Raw genomic sequence first — 14620 nt, 5'->3', positions numbered from 1 at the left:
AACTAACATCGTAGCATGTCGTTAAAAACATCGAGTGACTATTTACGAAAATTGTTCTTAAACTATCTTGTAATTACGAAAAAAATATCTCAAAATTACAAGTTATTATCTCGAAATTACTAGAAAACATCCCGACATTTCATTAAAAAGAAACAGTTTATTTTACAATTCAAAATTAAAAACCAACGCATACAGAGATTTACTTTAATGAAAAGGTGAAGATAACGAACATGATCAATCTCGTAATTCCAGTAAGGAATACAAATTTACGAGTTGTGCAAATAAGGATCCCTGGATAAACCAGAGGTGTGTAGGAGGAGTAATCGTCCTCTGTCGATCGGTCACATCCGCCGTGAGCCCTATATCTTGATAAGATAAACAGAGTAATCCGTAGTAAAAATAAGTGTGCCAAGAACGGCCTAACAATCGGTATGAAACATGTCAGACAACATTTGACCCGAAGATGGATTGTATTTGCAAACTAGGTCATTATAACAACCACAGAATTTGCGAAATGTCGACTCTAAACGAGACTGTTGAAACCCTTGTAACATCAACTTTGTCCGTAGCCTGCCTCGATTTGAATGCTATTCATACGCAAAACAAGCTCTTGTGTATCGAATCAGTTGAGAGATATAAACACCATATACAGGTGATAATGGAATATTGCAACATAAATATGGGAAGTTGATGGAGAAGCTGAAATCACCCCGTTTGTCATAAAATCGATTTGTTAGTTTGCTGCTGATATTTATTTCCAATAAAATATCTAAGTACGAAGCAGATGTGGAGGAATCTGTGGTGGTTTTTATTTCGAGCTCACTGGGATATATCAAATCGACATATGAATGAAAATGATTATTGTTAATAGATAAAACGTCGATATATAATGTAGAGTTGAAGGCCACAGCAAGCTATTTTTTTTCTTCTTCTCATGTAGAAGCTTTTGAATAAACTTGGTTTCGTAATAATATTAAAAAAAAAAAAAACTCAGCTAACAAAGGAGCACAATTCGTACCCATGGGAATTCCAACAGACTTTTGGAAGGCCTGATCACCAAAGACTACGAAGATATTGTCATTGAGAAACTCCATTATGTTTTATTTCAACTTCAGAGTACTTGTGCGTGGAATCAGAGTGATATTTAACAAAATGATTTTTGGACGACTCACCACTAGATCCTTTTCCCATCTTTGTTGAAGATGCAACTGTATATGATGTCAAAAAGTCTAGTCTTTAATTTGTCATGTAAAGTGTTGGAAAGGCTTACGTATTGATGTCGATTTGAAAAAAAAAGTTTTGCGATTTCAAATTTACTAAAAGCTTTAAGAAATCTTCTTGAATCCACATTTGATTTACACCACTTCTAGTATATGTTGTGGCACAGTATGTTTGAAGTTTCTCCTTCATAGCTGTTATATTTTCGTGAGGAGCAAAGATAGGGGCGTGGTAGAACATTTACTCGAACCAGCAATGTATCTTTGTAAAGGTTTTTGTGAAGTTTAGAAATTCATTATGGGTACGGTAACTTATATTTATCCATCCCTTCGACTGGGATATTAAATGTGTTTAAAACTAAAGCATGATTATGAAGAATTTTCTACCAAATCCCCATTTTTACTCGTCATGAAAATATCAACTGCTGTTACGGAGAAACCTCAGATGTATTATGCCACATCAAATGTAAGGAGTGGTGTAAATCAAATGTGGATTCTCAAAAAAGTTTTAGTAAATTTGAAATCACAAAACTTTTCCCAATTCGACAGTATTAAAACGTACGACCTTTTAACTCTTTACACGACCATTCCTCACGATAAATTAAAGACTAAGCTTTTTGAAATCATAGACGGCTCATACTTCAATAAAAATGGAACATGGAAATATTTAGATAGTATGCGCAGTCATCCAAAGACTGTCATTATTAAAAACCACTCTGACGGTCTATTGGAATCCCCATGGGCACGAGTTGTGTCCCTTTCTTAGCTGACCTGTTGTTCTATTCCTATGAAGCAGAATTTCTTCAAAAACTTCTACCTGAGAAGAAAAAATTTCTTGCTGTGGCCATCTATTCGACATTTAGATAGATCGACGACGTTTTATCTAATAACAATAATAATTTTCATTCATATGTCGATTCGATATATCCCAGTGAACTCGAAATAAAACATACCACAGAGTTGTCTACTCCTGCTTCATACTTGGATATTTTATTGAAAGTAGACATTAACGACAAACTAACAACTCAACTTTATGACAAACGGGATGATTTCAGCTTCTCCATCGTCAACTTCCCATATTTATGTAGCAATATTCCATTATTACCTACATATGGTGTTTATATATCTCAACTGATTCGATACGCAAGAGTTTGTTCTGCGTATAGTCAGTTTTCAAATCGAGGCAGGCTACTGACAAACAAGTTAATGGTGCAGGGGTTTCAACAGTCTGGTTTAAAGTCAGCATTTCGCAAATTCTATGGTCGTTATAACGATCTAGTTTGCCAATACAACATATCATTGGGTCAAATGCTGTCTGACGTGTTTCATACCGATTGTTAGGCCGTTCTTGGCACACTGATTTTAACTATGGATTACTGCGTTTACCTTATCAAGATATATGGCTCACGGTGGGTGTGACCGACCGACAGGGGATGCTTACTCCTAGGTGTCTGATCCCACCTCTGGTGTATCCAGGGATCTGTGTTTGTCCAACTCTCCGTTTTATAATGCTTGTGGGAGTTATGAGATTGATCACTGTTCGTTATCTTTGCCTTACTAATACTACGCACAAGTACTCAGAAGCTGATATTGAAAAGATACTGGAGTTCCTCACTGACAATGTTTACGTAGGCTTTGGTGATCAGTCTGTTGGAATTATCATGGGCACGAATTGTGCTCCATTATTAATTGACATTTTTTGTATTCTACTGAGGCAGAATTTATTCAAAAGCTTGTAGATGAGAAGAAAAAAATATCTTGCTGTGGCTTTTCATTCATATGTCGATTTGATAAATTATGGTGTGTAAAACGTTGCTATATTCGATAATTTTATGATGTATGTTCAATATCTTGTGATGTATGTTCAATATGTATATTTGATAATCTTGTGATATATGTTCAATATCTTGTGATGTATGTTCGATAATCTTGTGATGTATATTCTATATCTTGTGATGTATGTTCGATAATCTTGTGATGTATGTGCAATAATTGCATTGTGGGTAATATGACACAACAGCGTTCTGTTACAGTAAGGACAATTTTCATTGGTTGGAAATAACGAAAGTATCCGGTGATGCAAGAGTAACGTGCGTCTTTAATGTTAATGATATGAAATTGAAACTGAATGAAGCAGGGAAACCTTTGTCAAAATTGTAAATTTCGTGATCCTAGAGTAGGGCTACAAGGGTGGGACCAAATTTGTCATAGTGATTTTAAAAATGTCTTTATCATTTGAAGGACTTCTTTAATTATTATGATACTATATATAAAATGAGGCAGAGACACATGAAACTTTGACAAAAGCTAAATTTATGCATATATAGGAAAAGAGAAACGAATGAACCAAAATTTTGAATTTAACCCCACCCCCCACCCCCGAGTTCTGACTCGAGGACCAGAGGCACCTGAAGTATGGATACTACCCCCCCCTTTTTTTTTTTTTATAATTCGGTGATGATTTCTCTGAAATGTGTATACCGATAGAAGGCCAATCTCAATAGCTTACAAAAAGCGTGAAACGATTACATAAATCAAAAGAGTGATGAGATAGGCAGGGAATCGACACCTTTCGGAGAAATTATCGCCGCAAAAAATATCAAAGGGGTGGGGGTGGGGGGTAAGCAGTCTCTATACTTCAGGTGCTTGGCCTTTGTCTAAGACAGGTCCTAAGAAGTCATACAGTGTTATATTTATCATATTTTGCATCACCGGATACATTCGTTATTTCCAACCAATGAAAATCGCCCTTACTTTAATAGTACATTAATCAAAATATTGAACATACATCACAAGATTATCGAATATACATCACAAGATATTGAACATAAATCACAAGATATTGAATATACATCACAAAATATTGAATATACTGTACATCACAAGATATTGAACATACATCACAAGATATTGAACATACATCACAAGATTATCGAATATAGCAACGTTTTACACTCCATAATAAATCCCGATGAACTTGAAATAAAAGACACCACGGAGTCTTCCACATGATTCATATTTGGATATTTTATTGAATATGGATGTCAACGGCAAACCAACAACACAACTTTATGACTAAGGGGGGGGGGGGTGACTTCTGCTTCTCCATCGTTAACTTCCCATATTTTAGTCCGAAATATCTGACGTTTTCCTGGCTTTTTTTATGATTTTGATATTTACCGTGCCAGGAAAACGTCAGAACCGGCGCCATTACGTAAACTGGAAATTCGCCGCCTCCAACTGGAGGCGGCATTCTCGGGCCAATTTTAAATACTTTGGAGTCCAATTCAATGTTAAACTCATAATTAATCAATAAAACGATGCTTCTTGTACTTACGGTACTAATATCGGTTTTATGGGTTCTTTCAACACTTAAAAGTGTCTTGAAAACATTTTAACAAACTGTCGAGCTTTGTTTTGAGTCAAATGACAGCGAAAATTCGGTTGACTGCAATTGTGTGCTTCTGTTATCGAATTTTGGAGTGGTATTTTCTTTTCATCGATATCAGTAAGTACAAGAAGTATCGTTTTATTGATTAATTATGAGTTTAACATTGAATTCGACTCCAAAGTATTTAAAATCGGCCCGAGAATGCCGGCCTCCAGTTGGAGGCGGTGAATTTCCAGTTTACGTAATGGCGCCGGTTCTGACGTTTTCCTGGCACGGTAAATATCAAAATCATAAAAAATGTCAGGAAAACGTCAGATATTTCGGACTACCCATATTTGTGTAGCAATTTTCCATCATCGCCTGCTTATGGTGTTCATGTCTCTCAACTGATTCGATACACGAGAGCATGTTTTGTGTGTGATAATTTTTTAATCGTGACAGGCTACTGAAAAATAAGTAGATGTCACAGGGCTTTCAACAGTCTCGTTTAAAGTCAGCATTTTGCAAATTTTATGGTCGTTAAAATGATCTAATTTGCAAATATAAGCTGTCTCTAGGTCAAATGCTGTTTGACATGTTTCAAATCAATTGTCAGGCCATTCTTTACATACTGATTTTGACTACAGATAACTCCGTATACTTGATAAAGATATACGGCTCACGACGGATGTTGCCGGTCAACAGGGGATGCTTGCTCCTCCTAGGCACTCTGGTATGGTCAGAGGTGTGCTTGCCCTCCCCTTAATTTCTGTATTCTTTATAAGATTTTTGAGAATGATCACTGTGTGTTATCTTCATGTACGTTAAATTGTTTTTTCAAACCGTCGAAAAAACTAATACTGCCCTAGAATGCATCACTATATTCACCCGAGCAATCAAGTGAAATTAGAATGCGTTCAAAAACTTGCACTATATACCCCTCTCCCCGTATCTTTTTAATCTAATGTGCAGAGTGTTATTAGAGACGGATTCTTGTTAATATGCGAATTATATGCAAACAAAATAAAAAGAACCCATTTATTTACATATATTATAGTGATAATCAGGGCGCATAAAGTATTCAGAAAAAAATTAAATTGTATTCTATTGCCTATATAACCACTGGCGCGATTATGCACCCTGATTACTCGTAAATGTAGGTTACGAAAGGCTGTTCTTTACATCTTGCAAATTAGCTTTCGTTCGCGCCAATACCCGACCACACGAAGGCTACGGACCGGAGAGGGAAGATGATAAGCAATAGTATATGTATGCACGCTTAATCAGTTGTTTCAATGAAGGTCCATCGATTATTTACACGAAACACAATGAACTATCGTGGAGGGGCAGCATGGTATTGTATACATCCGTTGAAACACAATGAACTATCGTGGAGGGGCAGCATGGTATTGTATACATCCGTTGAAACACAATGAACTATCGTGGAGGGGCAGCATGGTATTGTATACATCCGTTGAAACACAATGAACTATCGTGGAGGGGCAGCATGGTATTGTATACATCCGTTGGTTTCTGGAGTAAGCATGAAAGCAGACATCTTTTGTATATATTACGAGAAAACTGAGTCGTAATTATATAACAAGATTTTCAGGAAATGTCGAGATGTTCTTTTAATTTCGAGATGTTTTCTCGAACGAGATTCTTAACTACTTGACCAAGAGTTATCTTTCTTCCTGTGGTCAAATGTGAGCTGTTTCCATCGTATCGTCTATCGCATTCTTTGTCGGAGTTAACTGTCACATTTTCGACTTCTTAATTAATGTCAATTTCAGCAATACCAGGCACAAATTTATCCTTTAATGAAAGGTAGTGAAGTTTAAGGGGATACACAATTAGTCTTCTCAAGAAGAAAAGAAAGCGTGAACAAAGTAACCCTAGATTTCTTCTCGTATAATCAACATTCAAGTTTATTCACTCAATGACCCTCGGGGCCACAATAGGGGGTTAAACGTTTATACCCTGGAATGAATTGAAAGCTCGGGTAAAGATGAGATAATCTAAAACATATCAAATTTATCTCAATGTGACTTAATTATGACATGGCATGCAATGACAAACGTATGCAAATTAGATATATATTAAAATTAAACTGAAATGATCATGCATCCTTTTTCAAGAATGTACGTTGAAGAGAAGTTGAGGCCCTTAATTTTGTCTGATACATTATTGATTCAATTTTTAAATAAAGTTATGAATTTAGATAATTTAGGAAAAAAATGTCACTATATGATTTTTGTCAAGTCAGGAGAATGACCATTAGGGAAAATGATTTTAACAATCATTTATTTATTACAAAGAAAATAAAAACCACATTTCTCCGGACCTCAAGAGTATCCTTAGCATTGTAAAATAAACGCTAAAGGAAGCGTCTATCATAGGCCTGCTCATAATGGCGATATGTTGGATTTCTGTGCTACCGCTCTGGGACCTAGAAGCAAGAGAGAAGATCGGCGTTTACAAATTTTAGGATGCACGGTCGACATTATCAATTTTATGATCCTTTACCGGGTTTAAAAGTTAAAGTGAGGTATTTTTCAAAGTTTGGCCGTTTATCTGATAGCTACATGTACAAATGTTAGAAATAATCAGATGATCACTGTGACCTCTTCTGATAGAACTTTTACGCTTTGCCTTATAATCTCGACGCGAAATGTACATAATATTACCCGAAATTTATAGATGCGGTTCACTGCATATTGTGTTGTTTCTTCTATTTAGGTTTTAAAGAAGAATGAAAATTATCTTATCTCTAGCGTGACAAATGCATGGGATTCATTATCTCCATGTACATGTAATGCCAATATATATGCAAATTGAAATTTTAGACTGAACCTCGAGAGTATTGCCTGTTTCAGTCATTTTATTTTTCTCTTTGAATCCCTACCGTGTCTGATGAAAGGCTGTTGTTTTTTTTAGAAGGTCGTTGAATCTTCATAAGCTAAACTACATGATCTATATCCATAAAGGTACATTCGTTTCTCTACTTTGCTCTAGATAATCATGCAGAAATTTTGATTATTCAGATTTGGGTGGTTGCGTTTTACATTTATTTTTTATATCCTCGCATTCATTAGGGAATAAGAGGGCTTAACCCAAGCGTATCCATCATGTTCTTTACAATGGCCAACTGCTCACTGTGTGGAACAGTCAGCTTAAAGGTCACCAATGGATGGCAATTATTGAGGAAACCTAGTACAGATTTCAGTCATTATAAGGGGTTATTTATTCTTTACAAATGTGAACTCTTTCTATATGGGTAAATTTACCTTGTTCAAACTTTTTTGTCCCCATTTCATTCGCCCACTTAGGTGTCTCATTTTTTAAATGTCTGGTATTTCGATATCAATCTATACTCTTACAGCAGTTGAGTTTACATATATATTTCCTTTTCTTTTTTTTTAACAACAGTCCATGAACCACTTACCATTGCAGAGATCTCAGGACCGGGTACTTCGGCCCCTGAACGCCATCATTGCTTGATCAATTGGGTTTACACTGCCGGAGTAATGTTGCATGCCCTTTAGATATTTCTAAAATTGTAGTTCTAAAGAGTTTCCGTATCCTACGTAACAATTTTAACCCTATTCCGGCCAGGAACAATGATCTCATTTTACCCTATTCTGGCCCAGGGACAATGATCTCATTTTAACCCTATTCCGGCCGGGACAATGATCTCGTTTTAACCCTATTGCGGCCCAGGGACAATGATCTCATTTTAACCCTATTCCGGCCCAGGGACAATGATCTCATTTTAACCCTATTCTGGCCGAGGAACAATGATCTCATTTTAACCCTATTCCGGATCTCATTTTAACCCTATTCCCGGCCCAGGAACAATGATCTCATTTTAACCCTATTCCGGATCTCATTTTAACCCTATTCCCGGCCCAGGAACAATGATCTCATTTTAACCCTATTCCGGCCCAGGGACAATGATCTCATTTTAACCCTATTCCGGCCCAGGGACAATGATCTCATTTTAACCCTATTCTGGCCCAGGGACAATGATCTCATTTTAACCCTATTCCGGCCCAGGAACAATGATCTCATTTTAACCCTATTCTGGCCCAGGGACAATGATCTCATTTTAACCCTATTCCGGCCCAGGGATAATGATCTAATTCAGACCCTATTCTGGCCCAGGGACAATGATCTCATTTTAACCCTATTCCGGCCCAGGAACAATGGTCTCATTTTAACCCTATTCCGGCCCAGGGACAATGATCTCATTGTAACCCTATTCTGGCCCAGGGACAATGATCTAATTTTAACCCTATTTTGGCCCAGGGATAATGATCTGATTTTAACGATAATCTAATTTTAACCCTATTCTGGCCCAGGGACAATGATCTAATGTTAACCCTATTCTGCCCATGGACAATGATCGAATAAGCTTCTGATACACTTTTTGTGCAAAAATCAACTTGGGTCATGATTCGAACAGAATGGTTAAAATGTATCATATTTTTACTGATCTCGCTCAAATTTTACAATTTCATAATTCTTTGTTTAGAAAAGATTCTAAACCAGATTTTACGACTGTTAGCTTTATACCGAGCTAAGTATGCTTGAAATTCGTCCAGTAGCTCCGATATAGAGATTTACAAATTTGAAATTCACCCAGTAGCTTTGATATATAGAGATTTGCGAACTCTGGACAAGCTTCCGTAGAAAAAAAATCAGGCTTCGGCTGAAGTGAGCCAAACTTTATGACGGATTCATCAGAAAAGTAGATGATGCAAATGATTGTGAAACAAATCATGTTAAATTCGCGAAAGTTAAGACTATTATAATTTCTCAGGGTGGTTATGTCCAGTTTTAATGGTGGTAACAGGGCCCCCTCACGTTTGGTCTAAATGAAGAATAAAAGTATATATTGTTCAGTATTTGGACGTCCTTCGAGTAGCGGGGAATCCAGATCATTTTCTCCGTATGATATTGATTAATGTATGATATTTTATATATTTTCACTATAATAGGCGTGGCATAGATAATAACAAAGAGTTTAGAAACCGGTTTCCAAAATCTTCGAAAGAGTGAATATTAGTAACATACACTACGGCTGGTAGTGAGATTTAATCCCTCGCCATTCATCCCGAGTCAAGTTACTGCTGGGGGCTTTAAACATATACCATGGACAGTATAATCTTTGTATTCAAACTATCGTATCTTTAATTTATGTCATCTGTTGCACGCCAGTTTCACAAAAATTGGAAACATGAGGCATTTTTTACTGCAATGCTTTGAATATAAAACTGTGTTTGAATGGTAGAAGCGAGCAGTGATTATAATCTTACTTGATAACTGGGTCTTTCGCCAATTAACATTTTTCAAATTGTTAGAGAGAACTTTTGAACACTTAATGATAGCTTACAATTTGAAACTTTTTCAGTTAGGGTGGATTATAAAGATAATGTTGATGATTTCTAGGATGCACACTGGGCACTACAATGTCAGCTTACTTTCGTAAACCGGGTAAAGTACATCGGGAGGCGGATTATCTGGTTCGTTAAACTAGTTCTGATTGGGAGTGATGCAAATAGTGAACCGGTTTTAGTTCAAAACCAGTTGAATACTGGTCTGAGAAACAACTAGATACTTTACCGAACCAGTTCAAAACGGGAGGAAGGAGCGCCGGGGGGGGGGGGGGGGGGGGGGGGTAGGTCTTCAACAGCGCGAGTGCTAGTCGAGTGCAGTCTGATTAAAACCAGCCCCCTATTCCTATCGTCGTCAGTCCTGGGGGGGGGGGGGGGGGGGGGGGGGGGGGTTATCAGACTGTAGTCGAGTGCTAATAATATAAAATTAACCTTGTAAGTTGTTTCACTATTATATGAGTTAGTCCGGATTGAGAACTGTTTCTAAATGTTATACATGTACTTGGTTGCGTATCATGAATGATTATGGGCAGATGTTCTGTATATACATGTAATTATGAATACACCGAAGTATTTTGATTCAATTGTCTTGAATCCTGCCTTCTTGTCTAGAACTGGACCAAATTCAACCAAATTTCCGAAGGGGTACAAGAAGCCACTAACCAGGAGCCAATAAGACCATAGCCCGTAAAAGCTAGCAGCCAATAAGACAATTTATCAAAGTACTGAGAGTACGTAGACGGAACATTCAAAATAATCTATCAAAATTAATGATTTTCAGATTAATTAGTAAACAAATGGTTAATTGTGATAACGTATCGAACATTTTAGCTCGCCGGAACATATTTAATTGGCACAATTATACATCACATAGAGGTTAATAGTTTCTTAATCTTTGAAGAGTCCACGAAATAAGTATCAAGGCAAGTTAGGGGACCCCGTGGACTATCATTTCCCGCCCTCAGTTTGAGGATGCATGGGTACAACCTAGGGCCTACCAAGGTTGGGGTCATTTCTCATGTCTTTATGGGGTGATCGAATATAACAAAACTGATCAAAAGACAGATAGCAATGTACACTATGATATAGGACCCTTGAATGTGGCCAGGGAGCCCATGGAAGTCTGAAAAGTGACATCTTTGGGAACCCTCAAGTTAACCCCTATAGCCCAAATTGAGCGTGGGAAATGATAATCCAATGGGTTTCATGGAATCTTCAAAGATTACCAAGCTATCAACCTCTATGTTTACGCTTTGATGTGCATAATTGTGATGTGGCAATTAGAATGTTCAGGCGATCTGAAATGGAGACTAGATTATTAACAATCACAATTAACAATCTGTTTATTAATTGATTTAAAAACTATTAATTTTGATAGATTAGTTGCTAATTTTATATGTTCCGTCTGCGTACTCTCAGTTCTTTGCTGAATTTTCTTATTGGCTGCTAGCTTCTACAGACTTATTGGTTACTGGTTAGTGACTGCTAGCTTCTACAGACTTATTGACTGCTGGTTTGTGACTGCTATCTTCTACAGACTTATTGACTGCTAGCTTCTACAGGCTTATTGGCTGCTGGTTTGTGACTGCTAGCTTCTACAGACTTATTGGCTGCTGGTTTGTGACTGCTAGCTTCTACAGGCTTATTGACTGCTGGTTAGTGACTGCTAGCTTCTACAGGCTTATTGACTGCTGGTTTGTGACTGCTAGCTTCTACAAACTTATTGACTGCTAGCTTCTACAGACTTATTGACTGCTGGTTAGTGACTGCTAGCTTCTACAGACTTATTGGTTACTGGTTAGTGACTGCTAGCTTCTACAGACTTATTGGCTGCTGGTTAGTGACTGCTAGTTTCAACCTAGTCAGAAAAGTGGGTGTAGTGGTTCTTGTTTCCCTACTAAAGGACCTTGAAATTCCATTGGAAACACATAAATTATATATACTTGTGATTCCTTACATTTTTTATCATTTGCACCATAAGCATAATGTATGAACATATAGTAAAGCAGAACTAACAAGATATGATTATAAACTACCGATTATAAAGTCTCCCAAACAAAGTACTGGCTGTATAAAAGTGGGTTTTTCTGAGTACTACTACTACTAACCCCCATGAATTAACTTTCTTCCACAAAATCCATGCCAATTTTAATTTTATCTAAAAAACTTAGATCACAAAGACCTTCATTTTGGAAATGTTTAGCTCAGTGGTAGAGCGTTCGCTTCGTAGCCGGGACGTCGTGAGTTCTAGTTCCGCTCGTACCATGGCCGAATCAAACCTAAGATGTAAAAATAGGTAGTGATTGCTCCTTCGCCAAGTGGGTCACGGGTCTGTCAGATATGACCTTAAAACGAAGGTCCCGTGTCGTGGCAGGTGTTGGTACGTTAATTACATATCACTACTACCACCGTAAGCGCTAAGCATATGTCTAAATTTGTGGTACTTCACCTACAACTGGTGACGTCTAAATATGTGTGATAGATTCTCGGCGGGAGGTAAAACAAACAAACAACACTTTGTTTCCTTTAGTCAAACTGGTGTCACTTGACCTTGACCCTAGTTTGTAGATCCCAACATCCTCTGATCATTTCTGAAGATCTCATTTCTCTATTAGTTCCATGCGTTCTAAAGTTATCCCAATTTATATGATCACGTTCAAAGGTCAAGGTCACTGGAGTCATTTACAGACAATACTAGTTTGTAGGTCCCATCATCCTCTCATCATTTCTGAAGATTTCGGGTCCCTATCAGATATGGTTCTTAAGTTATATCAGTTTTTATGTTCAAGGTAAGATATCAAGGTCACTGATGTCACTTGACCTTGATATTAATTTGTAGGTCACAGCATCCTTTTATCATTTTTGAATATTCCATGCCTCTGTTAGTTTCAGTTCTAAAGTGGTACGAGTTTTTAAGATAAATGTCATTCGAGATACTAGTTTGTAGATCACAACATTCTTTTATCATTTCTGAAGATTTCAGGTCTCTATCAGTCACGATCTTAAAATAATATGAGTTTTATAATAAGGTCAAGGCCACATGAGTCATTTGACTTTAATACTAGTTTGTATCCTTTTATCAATTCTGAAGATCCCATGCCTCTATCAATTTTGGTTCTAAAGTTATACCAGGTTTTATTTCAAGGTCAGAGGTCACTGGAGTCACTTGACTTTGATACTAATTTGTAGATCCCGTCATCATTTCTGAAGATTCTATGTCCTTATCAGACCTGGTTCTGAAGTAATACCAATTTTATGTTTCAAGATCAGAGGTCAAAGTCACTGGAGTCACTTGACCTTTATACTTCTTTCAGGTCCTAGATCATCCTCTTATCATTTGTGATACCATGTTTTTAAAATTGGTTCCGGTTCTAAAGTTATGCCAGTTTTTTTTTATATTCATGTTCAGAGGTCAAGGTCACTGTAGTCTCTTGACCTTGATACTATTTTATAGGCCCTGAGATTCTTTTTTCATTTCCGAAGATTTATCTGTCATATTTGTCAAGTTATATCTGTTTAATTTTGGAATAATCCCCCTCCCCTATAGAGTCCTACTTTAGACCCCATCCCTATGTGATCCTCCAATAATGTAACCTAACCCACTTCAATCCAAAAACAAAAAAAATCTACATAACTAGATATATTGGCCTACCATTTCATTGAATATTTGATAATTTCATCAGCGGGTTACGGAGAACGGCTGCAGACATTTTAGGCGCGAGAACGAAGGAGAGGGGAGGAGTAATAAAAACCGAGTTTCCTCTGATTATCTAAGATTTTTGTACATTGATCTTTATTTCTATATTCTTTCGCCACCTCCATTTTTTCATATAACACTGGAGTAATAAAGTGCACAGTGGCCTAAATCAAAGTAGGGGTATTGGAATTATATAAGAAAATGAAATGATTTTCTCTGCTTTTTTTAAAGGATTTGGGGTAGGACATTTGAAATGACCCAAAAATGCTAGCAAGTTCAAAATATTCAAATTCACTGACGTCTGTTACTTTTGCAGTTTTGCCACTTTTAATTCATTCCTATAGTTTTGAAAGTCTTTCCTTGCTGTGATTTTGTTCTTCTGGAAGCAAAAGTCAGTACTTTCAAGTTTTAAAGTGATATTTTACTACGCTGTTAATTCCATTGAAAATGTAGCCCCCTAAAATTTAAGTTCCCCAGACCCAAACATGTGCGACTCCGTGACCCACATGTTTTACAAAATTTTGTAGAAAATACATTAACACATCGCGTCTATCATCTACTTTGTCTGAATGATGAAAAGAATCCATCCTTAAGGAAATCATGCTTTTGAAGAAAAAAACCCATAGTTTAGGTTTAAATGAATCTGAACTATACCTAGGTAATTATCGGACGTTAACATAGCTTACATCCCAAAACCAGAGTGTCGGGTGGAAAATAGAAGTCAAACTGAGAACAGATTTTCCCACAGAACCGCCGTTTTCGCTGCGAAAGTGCAGTTTACAATCAGTAAATTTATATTGATTAATCAAGAAATACACATCAACGAGCATATAGGAATTCACAAATCGTAAACAAAATGTTTATACATTTCGAAAATTTTCAAACGATTGTGTGGGACAATTAAGGTAAGGCAACGCTTCACTGAATTGATTGAAATGGT

This window comes from Ostrea edulis, chromosome 4 (genome assembly GCF_947568905.1).
Source record: "Ostrea edulis chromosome 4, xbOstEdul1.1, whole genome shotgun sequence".
NCBI classification, from domain to species: domain Eukaryota; kingdom Metazoa; phylum Mollusca; class Bivalvia; order Ostreida; family Ostreidae; genus Ostrea; species Ostrea edulis.
Note: the sequence above shows the minus strand (reverse complement) of the source record.